Genomic DNA, 26,124 nt, shown 5'->3' with positions numbered 1-26,124 from the left:
TGAACCCATGAATCGTGAGATCATAATCCGAGTGGAAACCAAGAATCAGACACTTAACTGACTGAACCACCCAGGTGCCCCAGCTTTTGGTTTTCTTTTAAAGGTTCCCCCACCTCTGCCTGTCCTGATCATTTCCACACTGCCTCAGTTACAGTCGCTGTATGATAGGCCCCATCGTAGGTCTAACTCGGTAGCACAAACCCTCCGACTTTCTCCTCCTCCTGAGTCTTTCCCCTTCTCCACCATCGCCCTGTCCATGTCCAGCCTTCTGCATTTCCCTGTGAATTTTGGTGAAACTCCCCTAGAAGACCGTTTGGCAGGACCTCCCCGAGCTGAACCCGTTTGCACCCCACACCCCGGAAGTCCCACTCGGGGCCACGCCCTCGAATGAAACGCAAGCGCAGGTTCACCAAAAGACACGTACCGGCACGTTCCTGTTCAGCGGCACAGTTCAGGGAGGCCCCAAGCCGGAAACTGCGTGGCCGCCGGTAGGGGGCGGTTGAGTGCGTTGTGCACGGTCACACCTTGGACTGCTGCCCGGTGGTGGAAATGAAGGAGTTACCGCCACACGTGGATGAATGTCACAAACGTAACGTTCAGGGGGTGAACGAAGGCAGACAGAGTTGGAGTCATCCGTGTGATTGCATTTCTGCAAAACACAAAACCAGCCTCAGCTCATCTGTGCTGTTGGAAATCGAGAGAGAGGGTAGCATTTGGGGGCATAGTTGACCGGAAGGGGGCCCGGGAGGCTTCTGGGGTTCCCGTCACCTTCTCCTCCTGGATCTGGGTCCACGGCCGGATGGGGTTTGGGAAAATACACTGAGCTTCACGCTTGTCTTCTGTTTACATCTGCACGTAGGTGACGCCTCCGTAAAAGGTTTTTAAAAATAGGGGTGGGGGCGGGGAGGGGGGCGTTTCGCTGCTTTCCAAAGGAAGGACAGCTAGCGAACTGTCCCTTAGAAGCCTCCTGAACGGTACAAACGGGCAGCCCTGGGGGTGGACATTCTCTGGTCCACGTGGCTCCTCCAGGTCCTGTCCCCTCGACCTTAATGCCCTCCTCTTCTCTCCACCTCCTCCCAGCCGGGAGTACCCTATTCATCTTGTTTCTCCAATCTCATCTACGTGTGAGAGAACATTCTAGTTCTCGGGGCCCAGGCTTTTGAAACTCAAAAAGCCAAGAAATGACCGTCTCAGTCTGTTCAGATACCACAACAGGGAGGGGGTGGGGTAGCTCTTCTCACTGTCCTGCAGGCTGGACGTCCAGGTTCAAGCCACCTGCATGGTCATGTTCTGGTGAAGGCCTTCCTGGTTCATAGATGGCGGCCTGTCCCGCCGTGTCCTTATGGGGGGGGGCGGGGCGGGGAGCTCTGTGGGGCCTCTTGACGTGAATCCCGTGTTATAAGAACCCTCCACCTTCACAACCCGAGCACCTCCCAAATGCCCAACTTCCTAACACCATCACCTTTGGGGGTTAGGACTTGAACTCGCGAATTTTGGGGGGCCAATCTCTCAGAGGGTAGCTATGACTCACTTTCTTTCCGCATTTCTGCTTTGCCATTTATTTACTGAAGCACGACCGGCAAGGTCGAAGGAACTATCAGGCACGAAAAGGTAACCAGTGAGGCTTTGAAATCAGGCGGAGGTGATGGCTCGATCCCATTGTGAATGTGCCAAATTCCACCAGACTTCACCCTCTAAAAAAGTTCGTCTTATGTATGTGAATTTCAGCCCAATAAGAAAAAGAAGGGCATTCGTTAATAATTCAAAAACGGTGTCGCATCGCATTGCGGCATATTCTCTGAGCCAGGTGGAGGGGTGAGCCCTGCACCTTTAAATCCATCCTTCTTAATTGTGGTGAGCTGAAGCTTCTGGCTGTAGCAAAGCAACTTTATGTGATTAATTTAGCAAATGTCATGGTCAAGAGGACAAGCTGTGGGGCAGGCTGAATGGGGTCGAGGCTCGGCTCTGCCACTTACGAGTTCTGTGACCCTGGCAAGATTTTTGATTAAGACAAAATTGTTCAATTATTATCAACGGCCCGAGAGGAAATGCCTGACTATTCTCCCACTGCCTGTGTTTAACTTGTAACGTCTGATGAACTTTCACCCGAAGAAATGGCGAGTCCAGCCACGAAACATCCAAGAAGGAAGAGGGTAGTCAGAAGTCATAACGTCCCCCGCATGGTTCCAAACGTTAAAAAAATGAACCACCGGCCGACGAAGAACGCTTCTGGGAGTCACAGATCCTGAAATTCTTTGCGCTTCTGTCTCTTTATCAGTGAATCCGGAAGTGATAACCCACCCTGTCTCGGGGCAGGGACAAGGGGGTTCGGCGCCCGTCTCGGCAGAGGGGAGCTTTGCTGCTATTGTTGTGACGATTATTTCTATTAATTCATCTGTCGGTTTTGAGCGAGCTCCGTGAGGGCAGGAAACTTGTTTTCTAGAACTGGAGACTCCGCTTTTAATAGAGTGCCCAGCACTTGATAAATAGTTCAGTGAGTAATTGGATGAATTATGTTAATATTAAAATCCCCCAAAGTCTACGCTTTTCTCTCTGAGGCTGGAGACTGAACACTTCTGTCTGCTATGCCAGTTCTCAAATTCTTTGTGACCCCTTCGTGGTGCCCAGCAGGGCACCCAGGAGGCTCTAAGAACACGTTGGTTGAATGAATGGTTGCATCACGACGGACACTTTTCTTTTTTGAAAAGTTTATTCATTTTTGAGAGACAGAGAGAGACAGAGCATGAGCGGGGAAGGGGCAGAGAGAGAGGGAGACACAGGATCCGAAGCAGGCTCCAGGCTCCGAGCCGTCGGCACAGAGCCCGATGTGGGGCCCGAACTCACGAACCCATGAGGTCACGATCTGAGCCGAAGTCGGACGCTTAACCCACTGAGCCACCCAGGCGCCCCAACGATGGACACTCTTACGGCTCTTGGCATACAGAGATTTTGATGAGCGTTACTTTGTGGTTGGAGAGAAGTATCCCTCGGGAGTCGAGCCTGGTGCGTAGAGCCCCTGATGCTCTGGGTGAGTCTGGGGAGTGTCAGCTGGTGGCACCGGCCAGCTTTGTCCCCGGCAGCTCGGGGAACCACGCAGCTCCGACCGGCTCCCGTGTCGTGGACCCACGAGCAGGGCTGGCTGAGCCGAGCACACGGCCTGTGTGTCTTTTCCGTGGACGGCTCATCCTCGTGGCGGGAGTCACTCCTTACACGTGGAATCCTGCCAGGACTGGAGGGCCAGCCTCGGGGTGGGCAGTGATTGCTGTCCGGGGGCCCCCTGGGACCGCAGAGCTCTGAGGGGTTGGCGTGGACCAGTGTGCGTGGCTGAGGCCGCAGCAGACCGTGGCTGTGAGCGTCTGAGGCCAGAGAAGCTCCCGAGAAGACGAAGCCGGCGATCCAGCAGGACCGGCACGGGGAAGCGGCCAGGGTGGTGGACACAGGCTGTCACCTTCTGCTCGTTGACAATGCTCTACCTCTGGCTTCTCCTGCCATTTCCGTAAGTAACTCTGACTTTTGCAGAACCCCACTTTGGTGCATGACTCGCTGGTGGTCCTGATGGCCCTCCTCCATTTTCTGAGAGGGAGAGAGGGAGAGAGGGAGAGAGGGAGAGAGGGAGAGAGGGAGAGAGGGAGAGAGAGAATCCCAAGAGGGGCACAGGGGGAGAGAGAGAGAGAGAAGCGGGGTTCACCCGAAGCAGGGCTCAAGCTCACCCAATGTGGGACTTGAGCTCAGACAGTGAGATCGTGACCTGAGTCCGGGTCAGATGCTTAACGAATGAGCCACCCAGGCGCCACGTCCTCCTCCTTTATGGTGACCCATCTGTCCCCCAGTAAAAGGATGCTTCCACCTCCTGTGTGCCAGGGCCCGGCCAGGTCACCACGGGGAGCCCCATGCCACCCTCACGTTCTGATGAGCAAGTCTTGTCTGCCCAGTTACCTGAACGCTTGACTGCATTTTGCCTTCGTCTTTCAAAATAGTACTCTTACAAATGACCTACTGCTAAAGCTGGGAGCTGGGGGGCTTCAAACAGAAACGTGTTCTCCCGCAGTTTCAAAATCCAGGCGTCCACAGGCCCACGTTCCCCTGAGGGCTCCAGGGGAGGATCCTTTCCTGCCTCCTCCAGGTTCCGGGGGCCCCTGGGCTTCCTTAGCTTGTGGCCGCGTTGCTCCGATCTCTGCCCCCCGTCTTCACACAACCTTCATCCGTGTGGCGCCCCTTGTCTCCAATCTCGCTTCCTTCTCTTACAAGGACACTGGCCATCGGGTACGAGACCCAGACGCAGGATGAGCTCATCTCAAGATTCTTCATCACGGCCTCAAGGACACGGTCTCCGAGTAAGGTCACATTCGCGGGGGCCTGCAGTGCGGGCTGGGGCGTATCTTCATGAGCGACACTGTGGCCGCCGAGGACGAGGAAAGCGCTTGAACAGATTCCTCTCTCACTGCCTGGCAGACAGCGGGGTCACGTAGCCTGGAGAAGGAGGTCAACTATTCCCACTTAGGATTATGCCGGTAACTTCCGTCTGCTAATGTGTTTTCCTCCCAACCTTGGTCGTCCTATTTTTGAACTTACACACACCTTTACAGAGAAACTTCTCAAGCGTTAGCTCTAGGCTCCCAGCTGCAGATCCGGGGGTTGGAGGTCCGATCGACTGGCCGCTATCCTGGGTGGGGGGAACGGGAATGGACAGTTGGGTTGCGTCCAGCGCCTGGAACTGAAGGAGGCCCCGTATGCAGCAGACAGGTACTAAATTCTTAGCGACGGCTATTAAAATGATGTGAAAAACACAACCGCACCAGGAGGTTTGGGATTCCTGTCATCCACACGTGAATTACCATCTGGCAGGTAGAGGGCGGTATCCAGGAATGAGAGGGAGCCCGGGGGAAAGATGTTGCAAGGAGAGATATTTATACATTCCCTTCTTTTGGCTAAAAGGTCGTTGGAAAGCCGGAGGTCCCCTCCCTCCCTCACCTGCTTCTAAATTGGGCGGACTCTCCTATTTAAATCTCTGCGAAAGTTTTGATTCTTTATGATAACATCATCCATTACGGAAGGCCTACTTTGGAGATCTAGGCATGGCCGCCACCTGCCTTGTAATTTATCCGCCTTCGCGTTTCATTTGGGATTTGGAAGGCCGAGATAGGTCAGAAGCTACACGCTTCTGCCTTTTTCGGTTTGGATTTACTGTCAGATGCAGCAACAGAGAACGAAGGCTGCAAATCCCCGCTCTCACCCCTCGGGCCCTGCAGAAGACTTGGGAAAATTCCTTATCAAAAATCAGATGCAGACATCCCTTCTCCATATTCAAGGACAGCGGCCTCGGGCAGGCCCGTCATCTGCTTTCACAAGGCTTTATCGAACCCTCAGACTCGGAATATTTTTCAGGTTGTAAATCTAACACTAGGCGTAGTATGAAAATACTATGTTCCTTGCATCAAAACATCACTCGTGTTTATAATTAGCTTCCTATCTGCACCCCTTTGTTCCCACTTTCCTGAGACGCCCTTATTTCCCAGGACCGCACAGATGGACCTCACGTTGTGTTTCCCACTTTCCCCCTCCTTCCTTCCTGTTTCTCGTAGTGTGGCCTTGATCACGTTGGTTCTCCTCTTGAATGTCTCATGGGCCACGTCGTGGCCACGATGCTCTGAGCATCTGACTCCCCTTCTTCTCCCGGTTCCCCGTAAATGAGGCGCCCGAAACCGTTTCTCCAGACATGCCTTCATGGCTCTCTTTCGTGCAAATTTTACTAACTGGCTCCCAAAACCGTCCGTCGTCAGGTGTTCATGGGCCCGGCTTGGAGACTCCCAGGGAGATAGTAAGACCGCTTAGAATAAGAGACAGGTCCAATAAGATTATGGGAAAAGAAAAACGAATCAAAGCCATGAAAAAGAACAAGTAAGATTCCTCAAGGACTAAGCTACTGTGATTACATTTTAAAACTTGCACCGGAAATCCTAGTGGTCTGGGCAGTGAGGGAAATAGCACTGCCCGAGTCACGTTATTTAGTGGGGAATAAAGCTGGCTTGTTTGTCATTTTCTGGTTTTAAACTATAAAAGGACTTTCTCGGTGGATGTCATACAAGGGACGACGCTGAGTAACACAAAATGCAAGACAGAGACGACCTTGACCTGAAAGCTTCCTGCCCACCCCCCCACTCCCCGGGACCCGAGACATTCCCTCCTTGGGGACACTGCTGTGTGCCTGAACTACAATGCCCCCCGCCATGGGACTGAACGGGCCGACCACCCGAGCACAGGGGACAGAGGCGCCCGTTCCTTGTGGGGCAGCACCAGCCGAGCTCCGGCATAGACTCTGCTCTCCCAACTACCTTCTGCTCCCTGTTGGTGCCGCGAGGGGCGTGGGGTGGGCTCCGGGCCGACTGCTCCCTGGAGCCACTCTGGGTCTCTGACGATAAGACAAGCTCATTAATTTTACCCGGGAAAGCGGGCAGCAAGCGGGTTTTTCCACAACCTTGGCTTCACCGCTGGCCAAAAATCATTACCTGGCCCAAGGGAAGGCCTCAAAAATGATGATGTGATGTCCGTGACCAATCAGCAAACCTCAGCCTCACCTTGGTTTACCTGTCCCTCGACCTTGGGGCTTTCCCTTTCTTGGTTTCTTCCCTCGTGTTGGTAGAGGGCACCTTCTTATTTTTATTTATTCCCAGGCTTACTGAGATGTAATTTACAAAGGACACTGTGAAGGCGTCAGGTGCACAACGCGACCGCCCAGCTACGTGCATACACGGCGGAGTGCTTCTCACGGGAAGGTTGCTTAACTCACCTTTGCCTCACGTCTGGAGCTTTCTGAGAAGAGATGCATCATGGTACTTTTTTTTTTTTCCTTTAAGAGCTTGCACACCTGAATGTGATTCTGCTTGGGGGCTAGTTTAAGCACACAATTGTAGGAAGGTCCGTAGGCTTGGCGTAAAGCTCATCACTTGCCTCGGTGTGGGGGTGGGGGTGCTCATCTGGCCAGCTGACCAAAAACTGGGCAGCGGCTTGGCCAAGGGGACCCATAAAATTAACCATCACAGGAACAAAAAGACATTTCCCCCCTTTTTGCCTAGAAGAGAACTCCCCCTGGGCTATTACTGCTGGGTGAGTGCTGTCTGAACCCCCTCTTTTGCTGCGTATGGTTGCAAATCCCAGCTTAGTTCCTTAGTAAAAATGCTCCTTTTCGCGGGGGGAAGTTCTGGGGTTTCAGACTTTGCAGAAATGGTGCCAGAGGCCCCACCCAGCAGTGGCCAGGTGTAGCCCAGGGCTCTCTTGTCTGCTGTGAGGAGTCTCAGGTTTCCCCTCAGCTGGCAGCCCGGCCCTCTGGCTGATTCAGCCCAGGACTTCCTCTTCCAACTTGTAAGCATCACCGAGAGGCTTTTTTCTTTCCTGGCAGGTGCAGATTCCCAGGGAGGCACAATCGTACTTGGTATTGGGAGAAGCGCGTCCAGGGGGACCCTGGTAGAGGCTCGTCAAGCTCTGTGTGCTAGAGTCAGGCTGTTCTGTTCCTGGCACACGCTCTTAAGGAGCCTTGTTTCCCTGGATGGTTCTGGAACTTCAGTTTCCCGAGCAGCCCGAGATTCACCTTTGGGGAGTTTGCACACATTTGCAAACTCCCCCCCCCCCCCACCCCCCCTTATTTCCAAGGCTGCTTTTCTTCGGGCACCTTCTCAGGAGGCGCCCTGGGGCTGACTTGAGCAGGGAGGGAGTGTAACTGAGGTGAGATGGTGCTTGTCTATTGATTTCAAGTTTCAACCTCCCAATGAGGTGTGTGTGTGTGTGTGTGTGTGTGTGTGTGTGTGTGTTTAACACAAAGGGAGAATCACTGATACGCTAGAAAAGAGATGCTTTGGCAAAATTATTAGGAAGTTAATGTAACAACAGACTCGCAGACACACAGACGGAATGCTGGTGGGGCTGTTGAGGCTAATCCAGCTGTGATCCTTCGCCCCAGGCCGGGCCCCTGCGCGGAAGGTTAGGCGCTCACGACCAGAAGGCCAGCAGCCAGGGTCTCTACTGCAGGAGGCTCTCCGCTTTGGATTTCCTTTCCTGCAGACCTGACCTGAGCCTTGTTTCTGAAATCCCACTTCTCCCGCTCAGGCCCTCAGTGCCCAATTACTGCCTAAGAACTTCCTGGACTTCCTTCCTCCGAAAAAAAAAACCCAAAAAAAAAAACCAAAAAAAAAAAAACCCCGACAACAATAATTTCCTTTCCACTTTTCCCAGATCAACTCCTTCGTGGACGCACCCCCAGACTCACAATTCTGGGACCCTGTTTTGCACAGTGAAAACATCAAAATCACAGCCGGAACTCAGCGACGGGTAGTTTTGGTGTTATTTATTTAAGTGACAGAAGTGAAAACTCGGAGCAAGTGTTTTATTTATTTTTAAAATAACTGTAGGGGCGCCTGGGTGGCTCAGTCGGTTGGGCGGCCGACTTCAGCTCAGGTCACGATCTCGCGGTCCGTGAGTTCGAGCCCCGCGTCGGGCTCTGGGCCGATGGCTCAGAGCCTGGAGCCTGCTTCCGATTCTGTGTTTCCCTCTCTCTCTGCCCCTCCCCCGTTCATGCTCTGTCTCTCTCTGTCTCAAAAATAAATAAAACATTAAAAAAAGAAAAAAAAAATAAATAAAATAACTGTATTCTTTTTTTAAGTTTATTTTGAGAGAGAAACAGTGTGTGGGGGGGGGGGGAGGGGTGGAGAGAGAGAGAGAGAGAGAGAGAGAGAGAGAGAGAGAATATTCTAAAATTCTAACCAGGCTTCACGCTGTCAGCACAGAGCCAGACTGGGGCTGGAACTCACGAACTGTGAGATCATGACCTGAGTGGAAACCAAGAGTCGGACGCTTAACCGACTGAGCCACCCAGGCGCCCCAGAGCATGTGTTTTAACATTAGCTCCATCTTTTTTGGAGAGGTGACACTGTCCCCTCTTGTCCATTTGCGGTGGACGACTGGAGGGCAAGTCTCCCTTGTCATTCATTCATTCATTCATTCATTCATCCGTCCATCACTTTCTCAATCAACAAACACGTCTCAGACTTAATGGAAATCTGCTAGACTGAAAGAGGTCACCGGTGTCTTAATTTCCTAAATCCCCTGGAAATCTAGCAGGGCTCCTGAGATCAGTGAACAGGGTGGTAACTGGGGGTTCCGAGCGTGCAGGCCACGCTGGCTTTCCCTCAGCATCCGTTTTCCCACGTGGCCCTGGAGGTAAGAATTCAGACGGTTATGAGATTTAGAGACAACCCACGTCCCACCAAACACGTCAGAAAGCACGGGGTTATGCGGTCTTCACAGACAGGCTAAGATGTTCGGACTCTACAGTACTCGCAGACAGTTCGAGAGAGACTTGAAATTCTCCGTTTCGATATTTCCTGTGTCCTCTCTCCTTTTCCGTAAGACGTCACGAACCCCTGCGGTGACAGGTAGTAAGTCGCATTTCATCTGCTCTGGGTCAGTTCTGTCCTCATTAGGGGCAGGGCTCGTTACATTTAGATTAGTAATATGTTTTCTTTCTTCTCCCAGGGATTTTGTGATTTTGATGCAAGATGTTTTATAAAGCAATGTGGGGGTGAGTTCTGGAAACTTCCAGCTGACAGGCTTGCTAGGATGAGGCCCCTGTGGTGTGGACGGTCTCTGTCGAGAGCCCCTTGGGATGAAGCCCTCTAGCGAAGGCCTCTGGAGCCTTCCCTTCCTGGATCCCATGAGTCACCAGGTCGAATGTGAGTCAGGCCGGGAGACCTGCAGGGCGTCACTGATCTGCGGCCATTGGTGCCCAGGGACCCCCAGCATGGCTTTCTGTCTCGTGATTACCCTTCTTCTCCATTTCCCCTCCTTACGTCCCCTTTAAGTGCATAAAATGCATTATTTCAAGCCCTTGTAATGTTTGCCCATCAATGCATGTCATTACCTCTTTCCCACGTGATTCACTTTTCATTAAAAGCCCCAAATCCCTTATTGAAATTTTGGATTAAATATGTCATTTTGAAAAGTGGGCTATGGGGCCATCGGTGGGGAAACCATTTCTGTTCAACTTTTCTTACTTTCTCTGCAAGTGTGAGGTTTGTTTGTTTTATGTTTTAACATTAAGCCAAGATTTTTCTTTCAATAAAAAAATACAGAAGAGGGGCGCCTGGCTGGCTCAGTCGGTTGAGTGACCGACTTCGGCTCAGGACATGATCTCACGGCTCATGAGTTCAATTCCTGTGTCGGGCTCTGCTGACAGCTCAGAGCCTGGAGCCTGTTTCGGGTTCTGTGTCTCCCTCTCTCTCTGCCCCATCCCTGCTCGTGTTCTGTCTCTGTCTCTCTCAAAAATAAATAAACATTAAAAAAAATTAAAAAATATGCAGAAGATTGGGGCGCCTGGGTGGCTCAGTCCATTAAGTGTCTGTCTCTTGATTTGGGCTCAGGTCACGATCTCATGATCTGTGAGTTCGAACCCACATCAGGCTCTGTGCTGACAGCATGGAACCCGCTTGGGATTCCCTCTCTCTCCCTCCCTCCCTCTCTCTCTCTCTCTCTCTCTCTCTGCCCCTCACCTGCTCGGCTCTCTCTCTCAAAATAAATAAACGAACTTAAAAAATATTTATTAAAAAAAAGTATACATGAATATTTCTGTAGTCCAGTCTATGGACTTGAAGGCATGTAGGATATTTCTAGATCACGGTGGTTACCGGTGCGCTGGGGTTTGGTGAGGCCGAGGGAGGGGTGGAGTGTGGGGCTGGGCTGCTCACAGCCAGCGGGGGTGCCCCTCCCTCCACCCCTCTTCATCTTCTCTCAGTGGCCAAAGAGAGGAAAGTTGAATATATTCACACAGAACTGATATAAATAATAAATAGAAATATAAATAATAATGGAAATATTTCTCTATCTACCCATATCTAGTGAGGTAAAGCAACGTTGTCGCTCTCTCAGAAAAGAGCAGATTTATCGTGTATTTCTGTGACATAAATACTCCCATTGTGGTCCATTTCAAGCTGGTTTGGCATCCAGCTCACAAAATTCCATGGTGGTGGTGGTTGTGGTGTGTGTGTGTGTGTGTGTGTGTGTGTGTCCATCCAGATGGGTGTTTGTTTACAGGTGTGTGTGTGTAAAAGGGTGTATGTGCATCAATATGGGTATGTTTGTGTATAAGTGTGTGTGTGTACAGATGTGCATACAGGTGTGTGTGTGTGTGTGTGTGTGTGTGTGAATATGTACGGGGTGTGTGCACACACATTAAAGGGCAGGATCCCAGCAGTTGTGTTGGGACATCGAGGTCCCTGGCGCCAGTGGGCTGTGCGGGTTGAGGGGCAGCGTCTCCCTGGATTCATTAGCCAGCTCGGCCACCTGAAAGCTGGGGGATGTAGTTATTCAATGCTGGGGAGCCTCAGTTTCCCCATCTGTGATACAGGGATGATAATGGCACCTATAGTGGGGTTTTGGTGACGTTGAGGACGTTAATGCAGTTGACGCTCTCCTGTGATACGAGACACCACTGAGCCACCTAGAGTGCTGGCCAAGGTCGCTGAGATTCGTACTTGCTGTGCAGGCTCTTGTCGGCTGCAGAAGCAACGCAAGTTGCCTGGTTTGGCACAGATCTATTTTTTTTTTAAAGTTTTTTTAAACGTTTATTTATTTTTGAGACAGAGACAGAGCATGAGCAGGGGAGGGGCAGAGAGACAGGGAGACACGGAATCTGAAACAGGCTCCAGGCTCCGAGCTGTCAGCACAGGGCCCGACGCGGGGCTCGAACTCACGGACCGCGAGATGGTGACCTGAGCCGAAGTCAGACGCTCAACCGACTGAGCCACCCAGGCGCCCCTAGCACAGATCTATTTGCTGAAGAGCCAACTTGCTGAATGACTCAGTCCCTGGATTCCTGAAGATACTTTCTGAGGTTCAGTTCTTCCCCCACGCCTGACTCTGCTGCGAAGAAGACGGTTTTCCTGGCACACACTTTACTAATTTGCATCAGGACGTATGTCCTGCCGTGACACCTGCCCATCCCTTGCATTGTCCTTTCTTGGGCCCCCCTTGGCCCCCATTCTGTGGGCACAATACTGTTGTATTTTTGTGGAGTGATATCTCTGTCTCTGACATTGAAACGAGAGTGATGGAAGTTTCTGGGCCTCACGTCTTGCAGTTTTGGCGAACAGACTTATCTTGAGTTAAGAACGAGAAGGAAACGCTGGGCTTAAAGCCAGACCACGTTGTCATGGCCACGGCCACACTGGCCAAAGCTTGACCCTCCTGATCGCGGTGGCTTTCAAGAAGCTTGCGTCATTAAGCCCACGAGCCTTTGTGTCATGCCACAGGAACGGGAACTAATGATTATTTAAGTGGCCTGTTTGCAGAGTAGTGTGGCCTCTGCACCCGCATCTGCCTCCGCGCACTCTGGCTGCTGTAACAAAATGGCATGGACGGGCCAGTGTATAAACAGCAGGCGTGCATTTCTTCAGTTCTGGGGGCCAGATGTCGAGGATCAAGACTTCGGCGGATTCGGTGTCTGGCGAGGCCACTTGCTGGCTCATCCCCTGGCACCTCACGTGGCGGGAGCAGAAGGGAGCTGGCAGGGGTGTCTTTTCTAAGAGCGTGAACCCCAGTCCTCAGGGCTCCACCCTCACGGCCCTCCTCTTAGTACCACCACTGTGGGGGGTACGCTTTCAACCTGTGAATCTGGGGGGAGGGGACACGAGCCTCCAGATCACTGAATTAGAAGGTGGCCACGCAGAACAGATGATTCCTTCGTTCATGATTCGTTCAAAATCAGCGTGACCGCGGCGGTGCACCCAGGGCCCAGGAATGCAGAACTGAGCCAAGTGTGTTCCTACTCAGGGGGTCTCGTTATTATTATTTTATTATTATTATTATTTATTTATTTATTTTTGAGACAGAGAGAGACAGAGCATGAATGGGGGAGGGGCAGAGAGAGAGGGAGACACAGAATCGGAAGCAGGCTCTAGGCTCTGAGCCGTCAGCCCAGAGCCCGACGCGGGGCTTGAACTCACGGACCGCGAGATCGTGACCTGAGCCGAAGTCGGACGCCCAACCGACTGACCACCCAGGAGCCCCTCGTTATTATTATTAATGCAACGTCTTTAGTGTATATACAGTGTGACAGATGTCACCATAGGCACTTTCATGAGATGCCGCCAGGTTTTGGAGGAGGAAGTCAGGACAGGGGGCATGAAGCCGTGCCCTCCGTGGTCCCATGCCACCTGTGTGGGAGGTGCCCCGGTGAGGGTGTTCTACAGGCATTTCTCTGGCTGGATGTCTGGCCCGTGGGACCTGCCAGTGAACGGTGACAGAATCGACAATCTCGGTCGTAAAAAAGGTGCCTTGGGACGCCTGGGTAGCTCAGTCGGTTCAGCGTCCGACTTCGGCTCAGGTCACGATCTCACAGTTCGTGGGTTCGAGCCCCACGTCAGGCTCTGTGCTGACAGCTCGGAGCCTAGAGCTGCTTCCGATTCTGTGTCCTTCTCTGCCCCTCCCCCGCTCACACTCTGCCTCTCTCTCTCAAAGATAAACATTAACATTTTTTTTAAAAACAAAAGAGGTGCCTCAATGTTTGGAAGGAGCTTTTGAAATATTGAAAAACATAAAGGCAAAGGTAGCCAGCACCACACCCTACTGCTCAGAACCCAGAATTTAAACCATTAATGTGTTGTTTTGATTTCAGATCAATATTTTCTAATATTTAAGGGCCTCAGGCTAATGCGATAGAGACGAAATACCCTCTGTACCCCTCCCCAGTTTCAATCTCTCTTTTTCGCTCCCCGGAGGCAGTATCATCATAAATTTGTTATGTGTTTGCCTACTCTATTTAAAATGATTTCATCACGTTTCAATGAATATGTATTTCTATACCATATTGCAGACTATCATTTCATGCATTTTCAACTTTTACACAAGTTATTCGTTATGCATAACATCCTAGAGCTTGATTTCTCATTCAATGTTGTGTTTTCCAAGCCACAGACATCTTGACACATATATTAGCTTACTAATTGTAAATGCTGGACGGCATTCTTTTTTCTGTCGAATGACTATTCTATGATTTATTTATAATTTTTTCCCTACTGATGGACATTTAGGTTGTTTCCACTTTTTTTTTATTAATGTTTATTTATTTTTGAGAGAGAGAGAGAGACAGAGCACAAGTGGGGGAGGGCGGAGAGAGAGTGAGGGAGACACAGAATCTGAAACAGGCTCTAGGCTCTGAGCTGTCAGCACAGAGTCCGACGCGGGGCTCGAACTCGGGAATCGCAAACGGCGAGATCGTGACCTGAGCCGAATTCGGACGCTGAACCCACTGAGCCACCCAGGCGCCCCGTCCACTTTTCTGCTCTTACCAACAGTGTTGCAAAGATGCCTGTACATTTCCTGGTGGAAGGCTGCAGTTTTGGACCGCAGCGTGCGTGTGCCGTACCAGATCAAGCCACAGCGCTCTCCAAAGCCGCGGGACCAATGTACAGAGCTTGCACGTTTTAATGCATCTTTCTATTAAGCCCCCGGTGTCGTCAGGCTTTTTGATTTGCCAGTTAGATGTGCGAGATGGTAGCTCGTCGCCAGCCATGTGCTGAAGCTGGTCTGGATCCCAGGAGAGCCGATCGTGGCCGGGCTCGGGGATGTCACGATGTTAGCGTGGAATCGGCTCTGATGGGAGCACCGGCACCACAGAAGCCGGCCAACACCGCCAGTCAGGGTTTTCCTCTTGGGGGGCCAGGCGAGAAGCACTGACCAGCACAGCGCCGAGGTCCGCTTTCCTCGCCGAACCCCGTCTCCTTGACCCCCAGGTGACGAGGTTGAGGAGACTCCTCTTTTTGGTGGCCGTAAGTCTTACACAGGGTAGCTGTGACAGCCGTCACCGTCACAGAATTTAACAAGGTGGCGGCCACCCCACTGTTCCAGACTGAAGGGGCGCCAGCGAGAGGCTCTCCTGTAAGCAAATTTTAAAATACATACAGACTGCACAGGTCTCTTTACCGAAAGGCTAGGCAAACACATATTTAAATACGTTACTACCCCCTGTTCTTAGACTCCTCTACTATCGAACTCTTTTGCAGCTTTATTTTTCTCAGTTAACAATATTTTTGGGAATCTGTTGTACAGATTATGTTATAATCCGCTTCGTGCCTTTTTACAGCGTCCAAATGCTCCATTTTAGGGGTCTACCACAGTAGGACTCAGTCCCCTACTCATGGACATTTGGGTTGTTTCCAGTCTTTTGCGTATACAAAAAATGCTACAGTAAATAGATTAACGCACGGCCGTTTTGCATTTTTGCTAAGGTGTATTAAGGATCGATTCTTGGGTGCAGAGTTTCTGGGTAACGTATAGAACACGTTTGTTTGTTTTTAAACAGCTTTATTGAAGTATAATTTATATACCATAAAACCCAACTGTTGTAAGGGCAGGCTCAATGGTTTTTAGTAAATTAGTATCTTCTGCACCCACCCGTTACCCTGTTTTAGAACAATTCTGTCACCCCCCGCAAATTTTCTTGCGTCTGTTCCTAACCTCAAAGTCAGGCAATTATTGGTCTGCCTGCCATCTCTGAAGCGCTATCCTTTCTAGAAATTTCATATAAGTGAAATTATACAACATGTAGACTTTCGTGTTGAGCATAATGCTTTTGAGTTGCAATTGTGCTGTTTAATATATTAGCAATTTCTTCCTTTCTATTAGGGAGTCAGAGCCCAATGTGTGGATGTATCACTTTTTGCTTATCTATTCACCAGTTGATGGACCTATGGGTTGTCTATTATGAGTCATAATACCACGAACATTCGTGCACAAGTCTTTATGTGGACATATGTCTTCATTTCTCTCGGGTAGAGACGTATGAATGGAATTGCTGGCTTCTAAGTGTACGCTTAACATTTAAAGCAACTTCCAAGTGTTTTCCGGTTTTACATTCCTACTGACAGTGTGTGAATTGAAGCCCCTCCAAGTCCTTGCCAACTGACAGTCCTCTCGATTACAGCTCCCTCAGGAGGTGTGATGGGGTTCCACAGTAGTTTTAACACGTGTCCCCTTGATGACTAATAATACCAAGCATTTTTGCTTGTGCTTATTAACTATTTTTTGGTGAAATGTCTCTTCAAACCTTTCACTCATTTCTAATTGGGTTGTCTTCTTATTATGGGCTTCCTAGAGGTGACTTACATATCATGCAGGTTCTTTGTCAGATACATGATTTGAAAATACCTTCTTGGGGCATCTGGGTGGCTCAGTTGGTTGAACGTCCGGCTCTTGATTTTGGCTCAGGTCATGATCCCGGAGTCGTGGGATCGAGCCCTGCATCAGGCTCTGTGCTGAGTGTGGACCCTGTTTGGGATTCTCTCTCCTTCTCTCTCTCCCCTCTGCCCCTCCCCTCTGCTTGCATGTTCTCTCTCTAAAAAAAACAAAAAACAAACTTTCTCTGTGGTTTGTCTTTTTGTCTTCTTAATGGTGTCTTTGGAAAGCAACAGTTTTTCATTTTGATAAAGTCTCATTTATCCTTTTTAAAAAGGATTGTGATTTTGTTGTCACACGTAAGACGCTTTGGCCTAACCCAAAGTCACAGGGCTTTTTTCTTCAATGCTTTTTTCCTTCTAGATGTTTAGGAATTTAATTCTTACAGTTAGGCCTAGGATCCATTTTGAGTTTGCTGTTGTACACAGTGTGAGGTAAGGATATCGACCTGTGCCATCACTGTTTATTGAAAAGGTGATTCTTTCCCTTTGGGTTGCCTTGGAGTCTTGGTGATAAATCAACAGGCTACCCATAGGTGGGTCTGTGTCTGAATTCATTTCTTGCTTCTGTGTATCTCTCTCCTTTCAATAGGCTTTTAAATATCCTTTGGACGGGATCACTTTCTTTTTCTTTGAATTGGTCTTTTTTTACTGTTCACTGTAGGGCCTCTTCTTCTTGGGAATCTGGCCCGGGTACCCTTAAGGTTTGGGTCAGGTGAGGTGTTCACGGGTGTCTAAGGCTGTCTTTTGAAAGCATTTTCGTTACTCAGCCCACCATTCCCAGTCCCGGTGGGCCCCTGCCCCATGGGACACAGTACTCAGCTGGGCCAGGAACCACCCATCTCCTCCAGTTTGCCTTTCCTTGGAGTCTTCCTAAGACCCTAGAGATGCCTAAAGTCTACGACCCTCTGCTATACACACCACAAAGTCATGAAGCGTGCATGTTTATGGTCATTATATGCCCACTGGAATTACATTCCATCTCCAAATATTTGGGTCTTTGCTCTCTGCCCTGGATGGCTGAGAAACTGCCCGGTTACCATCATTCCTTCATGCACCCTCCCCACAACAGCCCTGGCCTACCGGGGAGACACGTGTGGACCAGCAAACAAGTCGCCATAATAGTACTTGAAAGGATGGGGCATCTGACTGGCTCAGTTAGTTGAGTGTCCAGCTCTTGGTTTTGGCTCAGGTCATGATCTCGTGAGCTCATGAGTTTGAGCCTCCAACCAGCTCTGCACTGACAGCGTGGGGGGGGGGGGCTGCTTGGGATTCTCTCTCTCTCTCTCTCTCTCTCTCTCTGCTGCCCTCTCTCTCAAGATATGAAAGGACAACAACAGAAATACAGACAGGGCAAAGGGGTGGCTCCCAGAGAGACTGGTAAACTCTCCCAGCACGCTGTAGGTGGTCAGATGGGAGAGTCTTTGGAAAGTTGACGTGCGAACTGGGTTTGGTTAATAAGTAGGATAAGGAAAGGAAGATAACCCCGGGACAGGAAAGAGAAAGGTCTACCCTACTCTGGTATAGACCAGCAGAGGGTCACCAGGGAGTCAGGAATCGGTGGGATCGTGAAGCCCCAGGTTCGGCTGAGGGATTGCAGTAGTTGTGTGACTTCACCCCACTTAAAAAGATGTTATAGACTGTGATAAAATACATATAACAGCTTAACCATTCTTATGAGGAAGACTCCATGGTGCTGAGAGCATTCGCACTGTTGTGTGGCCATCACACCATCCATCTCTAGAACTCTTCATCTTGCAAAACTGGAACTCTGCCCCCATTAAATATGGACTCCCCACCCGCCTCCCCAGCCCTGAGGACCCACCCTTTCATCTTCTGTCTCTCTGAACTTGACTACTCTGAATCGAGGGGCACTCCATGATAGAATCACACAGTGTTTGTCTTTTCGGGACCGACGTTTCACTCAGCACAACGTGCTTAAGGTTTATCCGCACTGGAGCGGGTGTCAGAATTTCCTTCCTTTTTAGGGCTGAGTACTATTCTTTTGCACGTATGTATAGGCCATATTTTGCTTATCTGTTCATCCGTCAACAGGTACTGGGTGGCTTTCGCCTGTAACAGCGTCACCAAGTAACGCTGCCATGAACATGGGTGTGAAAATACCCCTTCGAGGCTGTTGTTTCTCCTCTTTAGGGTGAATACCCAGAAGGAGAATTGCAGGACCATATGGTCATTCTCTTTTTAGTATTTTGCAGAACCATCATACTTTTCCCACAACCACAGTACCAATTTCACATGCCCGCCTGGAACGAGGGTTCCAATTTCTTCACATCCTGGCAACACTTATGGTTTTCTGTGTTTATTTTTCTTTGGGTGGAAGCCATCCTAACAGGTATGTTCACCCCACTTTTGACAAGAGACTCACTTATCTCTGAGCCACTGGATTGTAAAGATTAGCTACAGTTAATGAATTTTTAAAAAAAATTTTTATGACCAAGGACTTGAGTGAGGTCAGTCAAAGCTTGGTTCTTTGCATAGCAACAAGTCAGTGAGGGTCATTTCTGGATCGTCAACCACCAGGTGGTATTTTCATTGCAAACCTTGCCAGATAGGTTCTAGTTCACCAGAGCTCTGACTGACCCCTGCTGCTGCCGAGCCCTCTGCTCTGTGAACATGAGCTGCTCCTTCTGGAACAAGGGAACAGGGCGGCGTACTGAACACAGGGAGGAGGAGAGAGAGCAGGTGAAAGTCAGGGAAACAAGGACTTATTTCTGAGCATCGCCACTGAAAGCTGGAAAAGGTTACCTTTTGGTCTCTCCTCTTTTTTTTCTCTAAGTGAAATTGTGTGAGTCCTTGGCTCCCTTTAATCGGATGAGAGAGTGTTGGATGTTCTTGACAAGCTCACGGGGCTGTTATAAGGATCAAATGAGATTGTAGATGAGCAGGCACTCAGGTTTGAAGTGCTACATCAATGTACGGGATTATTATTAATCTCCCATTGATCTCTTAATACAGAAAAAAATATAAGTCTCATCCCTTGGGGTTTCCATGGCAAAGAGATGGCTGTGACTCTCCTCGCCCCGGCCCCGCCTCCCTTTGTCTGCTGGATCCAAAGTTCCGGCCCTGGAAATTTAATCGCCTTTGTGCCTTATTACGCATTAGACTTCACTGAAATCGGAGGTTTCGAGTCTGTTCTGAATCGGGCGCATGTATTTGTTTTGGCTGGCTCGTAGAATGTTTAAGAATCTTATTGTTTTGTTGGCAAATTACAGAAGTCAGGAGAGTCCCCGGCCAAAAAGCAAAAATCTGGGTTTCCGACATGTTGGGGAAAATGAGAAGACAGGGCCACGTCGGGACTGCATTTCTACTTGCTAACAAGGGTCCTTTCCCCTCCCGCCTGGCTCGCTCTGGGGGCTTGAACGGCAAGTCTGAGGTGAGCCAAGGACCTTCGTGAGGATGGCAAGCTTGAAACCGACCGGCAATCTCCTTGGGGAAGTTGTGGACAGCACTGAATGGGTTTGGCGAATGTCTGATTTTGGTGTGTCGTGGTGTGTGTGTCCTTCCTGGGGCCTGGATGTGGTCCTCGTCCCCGTCTCCTGGTGACTTAAGTCCCTCCGAAACGCTGGGAAGCAGTGTCAAGGCTCAGAGTGATTTTCAAAAACTCACTTTCAGGATAAGCCTACGTGACGGTTCGGTTTTAAGAGGAAACACATCCCAGACAAACTCGGAGTGTAATCGGATTAGGGGATCCGGGATGACGAAGGTGTCCAGAAACCAATGTGTGAAATAAAAAGTCCTGGGGTGATGCCAGCAAGATGGTCGAATAAGACGTTCCTCACACGTACTCCCCGCCCCCAACATTCATGGACAAACACGTCTTTGTGGGAGCCCTGGAATCCACGTCGGAGACTGGAGCCTCGGCCCAGCCCGAGACCAAGGTGAGGATTTTGGGAAGGAGGGGTCTGAACCCAGGCAGCTGGTTTGCCAAGTGCAGTCCTTGCCACAGCCCCAGAAAGAGCTCTGTGCCCCCAAGAACTCGGCCACGCCCCACCGGGCTTGGTCCTGTCATCGGCACCGAGTGCACGGCACCGGTAAAAACAGACACGTAGACTGATGGAACAGAGTCGAGAACCCAGAAACAAACCCATGCGCATATGGTCAGCTAGTATTTGACAGGGAAGCCAAGAATACTCAGTGGGGAAAAGACAGTATTTTCAGGAGCGTTGGGAAGACTGGTGTTCACGTGTAAAAGACTGAAACCGGACCCCATCTCACACCACGCCCGAGAATGAACTCAAAATGGGGTGGAGATTTGGATGTAAGACCCGGAACTGGTCTAGAAGAAGAAAAGGGGGAAAAATCCCCTTGATATTGGACTTGGCGATAATGTGATGATGTTTTGGATATGACACCAAAAGCATAAGCAAAAAATAAAAAAGGAAAATAAACACACAGGCTTCCATAAAACTAAAAAGCTTCTGCACAGGGGTACCTGGGTAGCTCAGTTGGTTAAGCATCTGACTCGATTTTGGCTCAGGTCATGACCCCAGGGTCGTGAGATTCAGCCCCACATCAGGCTCTGTGCTGAGGTGGGGGGGGCCTGCTTGAAATTCTCTCTCTCTCTCTCTCTCTCTCTCTCTCTCTCTCCCCCCTTCTGCCCCTCCCCCACTTGTGCGTGCTCTTTCTGTCTCTAAAATAAAATTAAAATAAAGTAAAATAAAATAAGCTTCTGCACAGCAAAAGAAACGATCAACCAAGAGAAGAAGCAACCTACAGAATGGGAGAAAATACTTGCAAATCATTTATCTGATAAAGGGTGAATGTCCAAAATACATAAAGAACTCACACAACTCAGCAGCAAGTTAATAACAATAATCAGTAATAATCTGATTAAATAAAATGTGGACAGAGGGCATGAACAGACATTTTTCCCAAAGAAGCCGTACAAATGACCAAGATGTACATAAAAAGGTGCTCAACATCAGCCACCATCAGGGGAATGCAAATCAAAACCACAGTGAGGTCACCTCACACCTGTTCCAGTGGGTGTCCACGGGGATGTGGGGAACAGGGAGCCCTTGTGCACTGCTGGTGGGAATGTGAATTGGTGTAGCCACTACAGAAGGCGGCATGGTCGTTCCTCAAAAAATTAACAACAGAACTACCACATGATCCATCAATCCCACCTCTGGGTATATATCCGAAGGAAAGGAAAGCAGTATCCCCAAGACGTGTCTGCACCTCCATGCTTGTTTTAGCATTATTCACAATAGCCAAGACACGGAAACAACGTAAGTGTCCATCAATGGATAAATAGACAAAGAAAATGTGGGGTGTGTGTGTGTGTGTGTGTGTGTGTGTGTGTGAGAGAGAGAGATATGTGTGGTTTATATACATATAAAATGGAATATCATTCAGCCTTAAAATGATAAGGCACAATGCCATTTGTGACAACATGGATGAACACTTTGAGGGCATTGTGCTAAGTGAAATAAGTCAGACAGAGAAAGACAAATATGATACGACCTCACTCACATGTGGAATAAAAAAGAAGAGTCAAACTCATAGAAACGGAGAGTAGAATGGTGGTGGTCAGGGGTGGGTGGGGGGGAAATGGGCAGACCCATCGGTCAAAGGGCACAAACTTCCAATGATGGCATGGCTACGTTCTGGGGATCTCGCGTTGAACACGGTGACTATAGTTAACAACATCATATTATATACTTGAAAGCTGCTAAGAGAGTAGATCTTGAATGTTCTCACCGTCCCCCCCAAACACCATCGTAATTATGCGATGTGATGGATACGGTAACTAACCTGGTCGTGGGAACCATTGCGTAATGTATACTCGTACTTTCCGGCTTGTTGGTCCGTTGTCTTCTAGCACCAGTGCTGCCAATGAGAAGATAGAACCCAATTTGACTTTTGTCAAATTGACAACATTGTAGTCAATGGACAGATTGTAGGCAATCTGTTTCCTTTTATTTTTGTCTGCTTTTTAGGACTTCCCCTTTATCCTTGACGTTTTGAAATTTCCCAGCGGTGCTCTGTAGGTCCTTATGTGTTTCATGCATTCTGATCAACTTCCAGTGAACTCACTCAACCCCGATACTCATGTGTTTATTTAACTGTGGATAATTTTATTATTAATTTTTTCTCCCCTTCATTCCCATAATTCTCTGCACATGAAATTCATATTAGGTGGCTCTTGGAATGGTTTGATTATCCAGGAAGGAATTCGTTTTTAGCTGCATCGGCGTACTGGTCACCTGATCTGTTGAGTTTTGAGGTTTTAATATCGAATTTTAAACTCCTTTGACTTGTGTTAAACGTCTGATTCTTGGCTTCGGCTCAGGTCACCATCTCCCGATTCGTGGGATTGAGCCCCGCGTCGGGATCTGTGCTGATGGCTCAGAGCCTGGAGCCTGCTTCAGATTCTGTGTCTCCCTCTATCTCTGCCCCTCCTCTGCTTACGTGCACTCTCTCTCTCTCTCAAAATAAATAAACATTAAAAAAAAATAAGTTTCTTCGACTTGTACTTGGTCCTTTTGTAAAACTCATTCCCCTTCCACCTCCACTTCTACGCACATATCTGCTTTACTCTCACAAGGCGTTCTGTATCTGGGGCAACAAAAAACTTTATGAGAAAACAGAAACCTTTTCAGTGTTACCCAGTATTTCAAATAGCTTGAAGATTATGCATTCGCAGTTGACCTTCACCCTGGTCAAGTGCGGGAAGATCTGAAGGAAGTAAATCAGCCAGAAGCGCTGCTGTCTGAAAAAAAATTACTCCTGTCAAGGCTAACGTTACCGATCTTGAGATTCATTTTAAGCTGAAGCAGCATGGGACTTACTCTATTCCCCAAAGAGGGACAAGTAAGCGAAGCAGACATTGTCTAAAAAGATTCAGGAACTCTGCCATTGCTATTCCGACTTGTCACACAGCCCTATCCGTAAGCCTAATTTTAGAAGCGTTCCTTGTTACAAAACCAGGACATTCTGTTTTCGTTCAAAAAGGAATGACACACAAGTCAGTTCAGCTGCTTTTAATTCATAAAACAGATTTAAATTTAGCTGAGGAAATAGAGATGTTAATTACGGCATTATTTATAATAGCACACATTGGAAACAACCCAAATGGTCAAAAAGAAGGAAAGGAGAAAATAGACCATGCTACATTCAATCAAAGTATATTATGCAGACATCAAAAATGAGAGCTATGAGGAGTCAGTGGCAAGATGAAAAACACTTATATAAGGTTAAGTGAAAAGCGGGACATAAAATTATATATGTCTACAAATTATACATAAAAATGTATTATTATGCATATGTAAAATACACTCGAAAGTAGGGAAATAAAAAAGAAATATAAAATATAAAAGAAAAGGCAATGAACTGGGATGCTTTCCTATGAGGGAATCTTTTTATTTTTATTTTATTCATTTTAAAAGATTTTATTTATTTTTTATTTATTTTAATGTTTATTTTTGAGAGAGAGAGAGAGAGAGAGAGATACAGCATGAGTGGGGGAGGGGCAGAGAGACACGGAGACACAGAATCCCAAGCAGTCTCCAGGCTCTGTCATCAGCACAGAGCCCGACGCGGGGCTTGAACTCACGGACCGTGAGATCGTGACCTGAGCTGAAGCCGGATGCCCAACCAACTAAGCCACCAGGCGCCCCGAAAGATTTTATTTTTAAGCAATCTCCACATGCAATGTGAGGCTCAAATCACAACCCTGAGATCAAGAGTGACATGCCCCTCCCACAGCCAGCCAGGCACCCCTTGTTTGCTTTTTAACGCCGACGTTTTGTAATCTGAGCTTACTTTTAAAGTATTAAATTATTTAGGAGAATATTTACCAGAGGTACAGAATGTGATAGAGAAGTCAGTGGACAGCCGGGAATTCTGGGTTCTGCTCTGGGCTTGGAGCGTCCCTGAATGGCTTTAGCTTTTGTGTTGCCTTTGGGCTATTTTTTGTTGTCTTTTCCCCTATAGTGTGTCATATCCTGTGTACTTCCTATTTTTTATTTTATTTTATTTTTTATTAATTTTTTTATTTTTGGGAGAGAGAGTGCGAGGGGAGAGGGGTAGAGAAAGAGAGAGAGAGACTCTTAAACAGGCTCCGTGGTCAGTGCCGAGCCCAACTTGAGGCTCGATCCCACGACTCTGGGATCATGACCTGAGCCAAAATCAACAGCCGGATGCTCAACCAACTGAGCCACCCAGGCGTCCCATATCCTGTGAACTTTCTATACTTCGAAAAACCTTCTAAAGTTCTGCTGTAGTACTATTATGTGTTTATTTTCTTTAAATTATATTTTCTGCCATTTTATGGGATTTGGAATCAGAGGACAGTGACACTTCGGTACGTCATTTTGTTATGTCTCCGTTGTGTATTTTTCATAGACTAATCGCAGTCTGTGTTCTTCGAATGGCATTTCTCCCATAAATCTTTGTTTCTTTTAAACCATAAAGCCTCATTCAGTTGTTTCTAGAAACTTAACCCATGAAGCCAGGCATAGGATAGTATATGCTATTTGTAACTCAACTTTAAGATTTATTTCAGCCTTTAGTAATTTGTCGCCTCTTTGAGTTAAATGAACGTCTTATTGCTCATGGTATTGATTATGGATCTAGATTTTTGCTCTTTGTTCCACACAGCCTGGGTAGGAGGAAATGTTCAGCACTTATTATGTGACATCACACTGAAAGTCACAATGCGTGGGCTCTGCTTTTAGCCGAGGCTCCAGCTTACGGAGCAATTTAATCTCGCCGTATCAAGTTTTGTTTTACTTGACACGTATTTCACGATGAACCACCCCCTGTATTGGCCAGCCCGGGACCCATTCCTTAAAAAACAAACAAACAAACAAACAAACAAACAAACAGCGTCAGTGGGTAAATGTTCATGGGACTAAACTGTGGCTGATTAAGACGGCGGTTCCATAGCGGTCCACTTTTGAAAATGTGGCTACTAGAAAAATGTAAAATTACATATGTAGCTTACATTTACATCTTGCGTTGTATTTATATTAGGGCTGAAATAGAGAACCCAGAAATTGATCCATATGCATATGACTGATTTTTTTAGCCTTTGAAAAAAATGCTTATTTATTTATTTTGAGAGAGAGAGAAGGAAAAAATAGGAGTGGGGGAGGGGCAGAGAGAGAGACTGTGCTGTCAGTGCAGAGGGCACAAAAATGATTCAAAAGCAAATTATGAAACTTAAAGACATTGATAAATTGGACTTTAGAAGGCATTTAAAACTTCCTGTTACAAAACCATTAAGTAAACAACAGGGATCATTGGAGGGGTTTTTCATTTGTTTGCCACATTTGTAATATGTAGATTTTACAAAGGGCTCTGGTGATACATATCTTGTTACAGCTCGATGATAAGAAGATGAATTGCCAAATATTTGAAAAGACAATTCACAAAAGGTGATACTGTTGGAAGACAGCTCCTCATGGGTTTCTTGTATTCCTGCATGGTCCAGGCCACCTGCACAAAGAACACGCTGGAATAGCAAGCCCGTGCTGGAAGCGAGAGATGCTCCCACCAGAGAAACGTAGAGAAATACCTCCCTGGTGATGTCTCCAGATAGGAAAGATAAAATCTCCTTCCCCTTCTTGAAATATTTGCTTACGTTCCGGGGGAATGAATAATCTTTCTCTTCAGAGAGGAGGACAAGCAGATACGCCAGCAGCTTCACGAAAGTTCAGAGGCTTTCGAGTTTAGGGTCCTGTGGCGCCTGCACCCCACTGCACGTACGGATAACCTGGCCCTCGGTGCCTGGCCCTGTGGGGATTAGGGTAACACACAGGATGCTGCTCTGTTTATCGTTCTTGCTGTGAGTAGTAACCCCTCCCTGTCTCTGACCCAGGGGTCTTGTGTCCTTCTGCTAGGATATGGATATAAAATTCTGGCAAACCAAGCACTTGGG

General features: G+C 48.4%; 1 long non-coding RNA gene across 1 annotated transcript in view; it reads right to left on the bottom strand.

Moving 5' to 3' along the window:
• LOC132689658 (uncharacterized) overlaps positions 1–22,182 on the bottom strand; it is a 50,248-nt gene extending 28,066 nt beyond the window's left edge. The window contains exons 1-2 of the long non-coding RNA XR_009615093.3: positions 21,996–22,182; positions 425–649 (exon numbers count right to left, since the gene is read on the bottom strand). This is a non-coding gene — a long non-coding RNA (uncharacterized LOC132689658). The remainder of the gene's footprint in view (positions 1–424; positions 650–21,995) is intronic.
• Positions 22,183–26,124: the final 3,942 nt, after the last annotated feature.

This window comes from Panthera onca, chromosome E3 (genome assembly GCF_046562875.1).
Source record: "Panthera onca isolate mPanOnc1 chromosome E3, mPanOnc1 haplotype 2, whole genome shotgun sequence".
NCBI lineage: Eukaryota > Metazoa > Chordata > Mammalia > Carnivora > Felidae > Panthera > Panthera onca.
The sequence above is the reverse complement of the archived record's forward strand: the minus strand, read 5'-3'. Positions and strand labels throughout refer to the sequence as shown.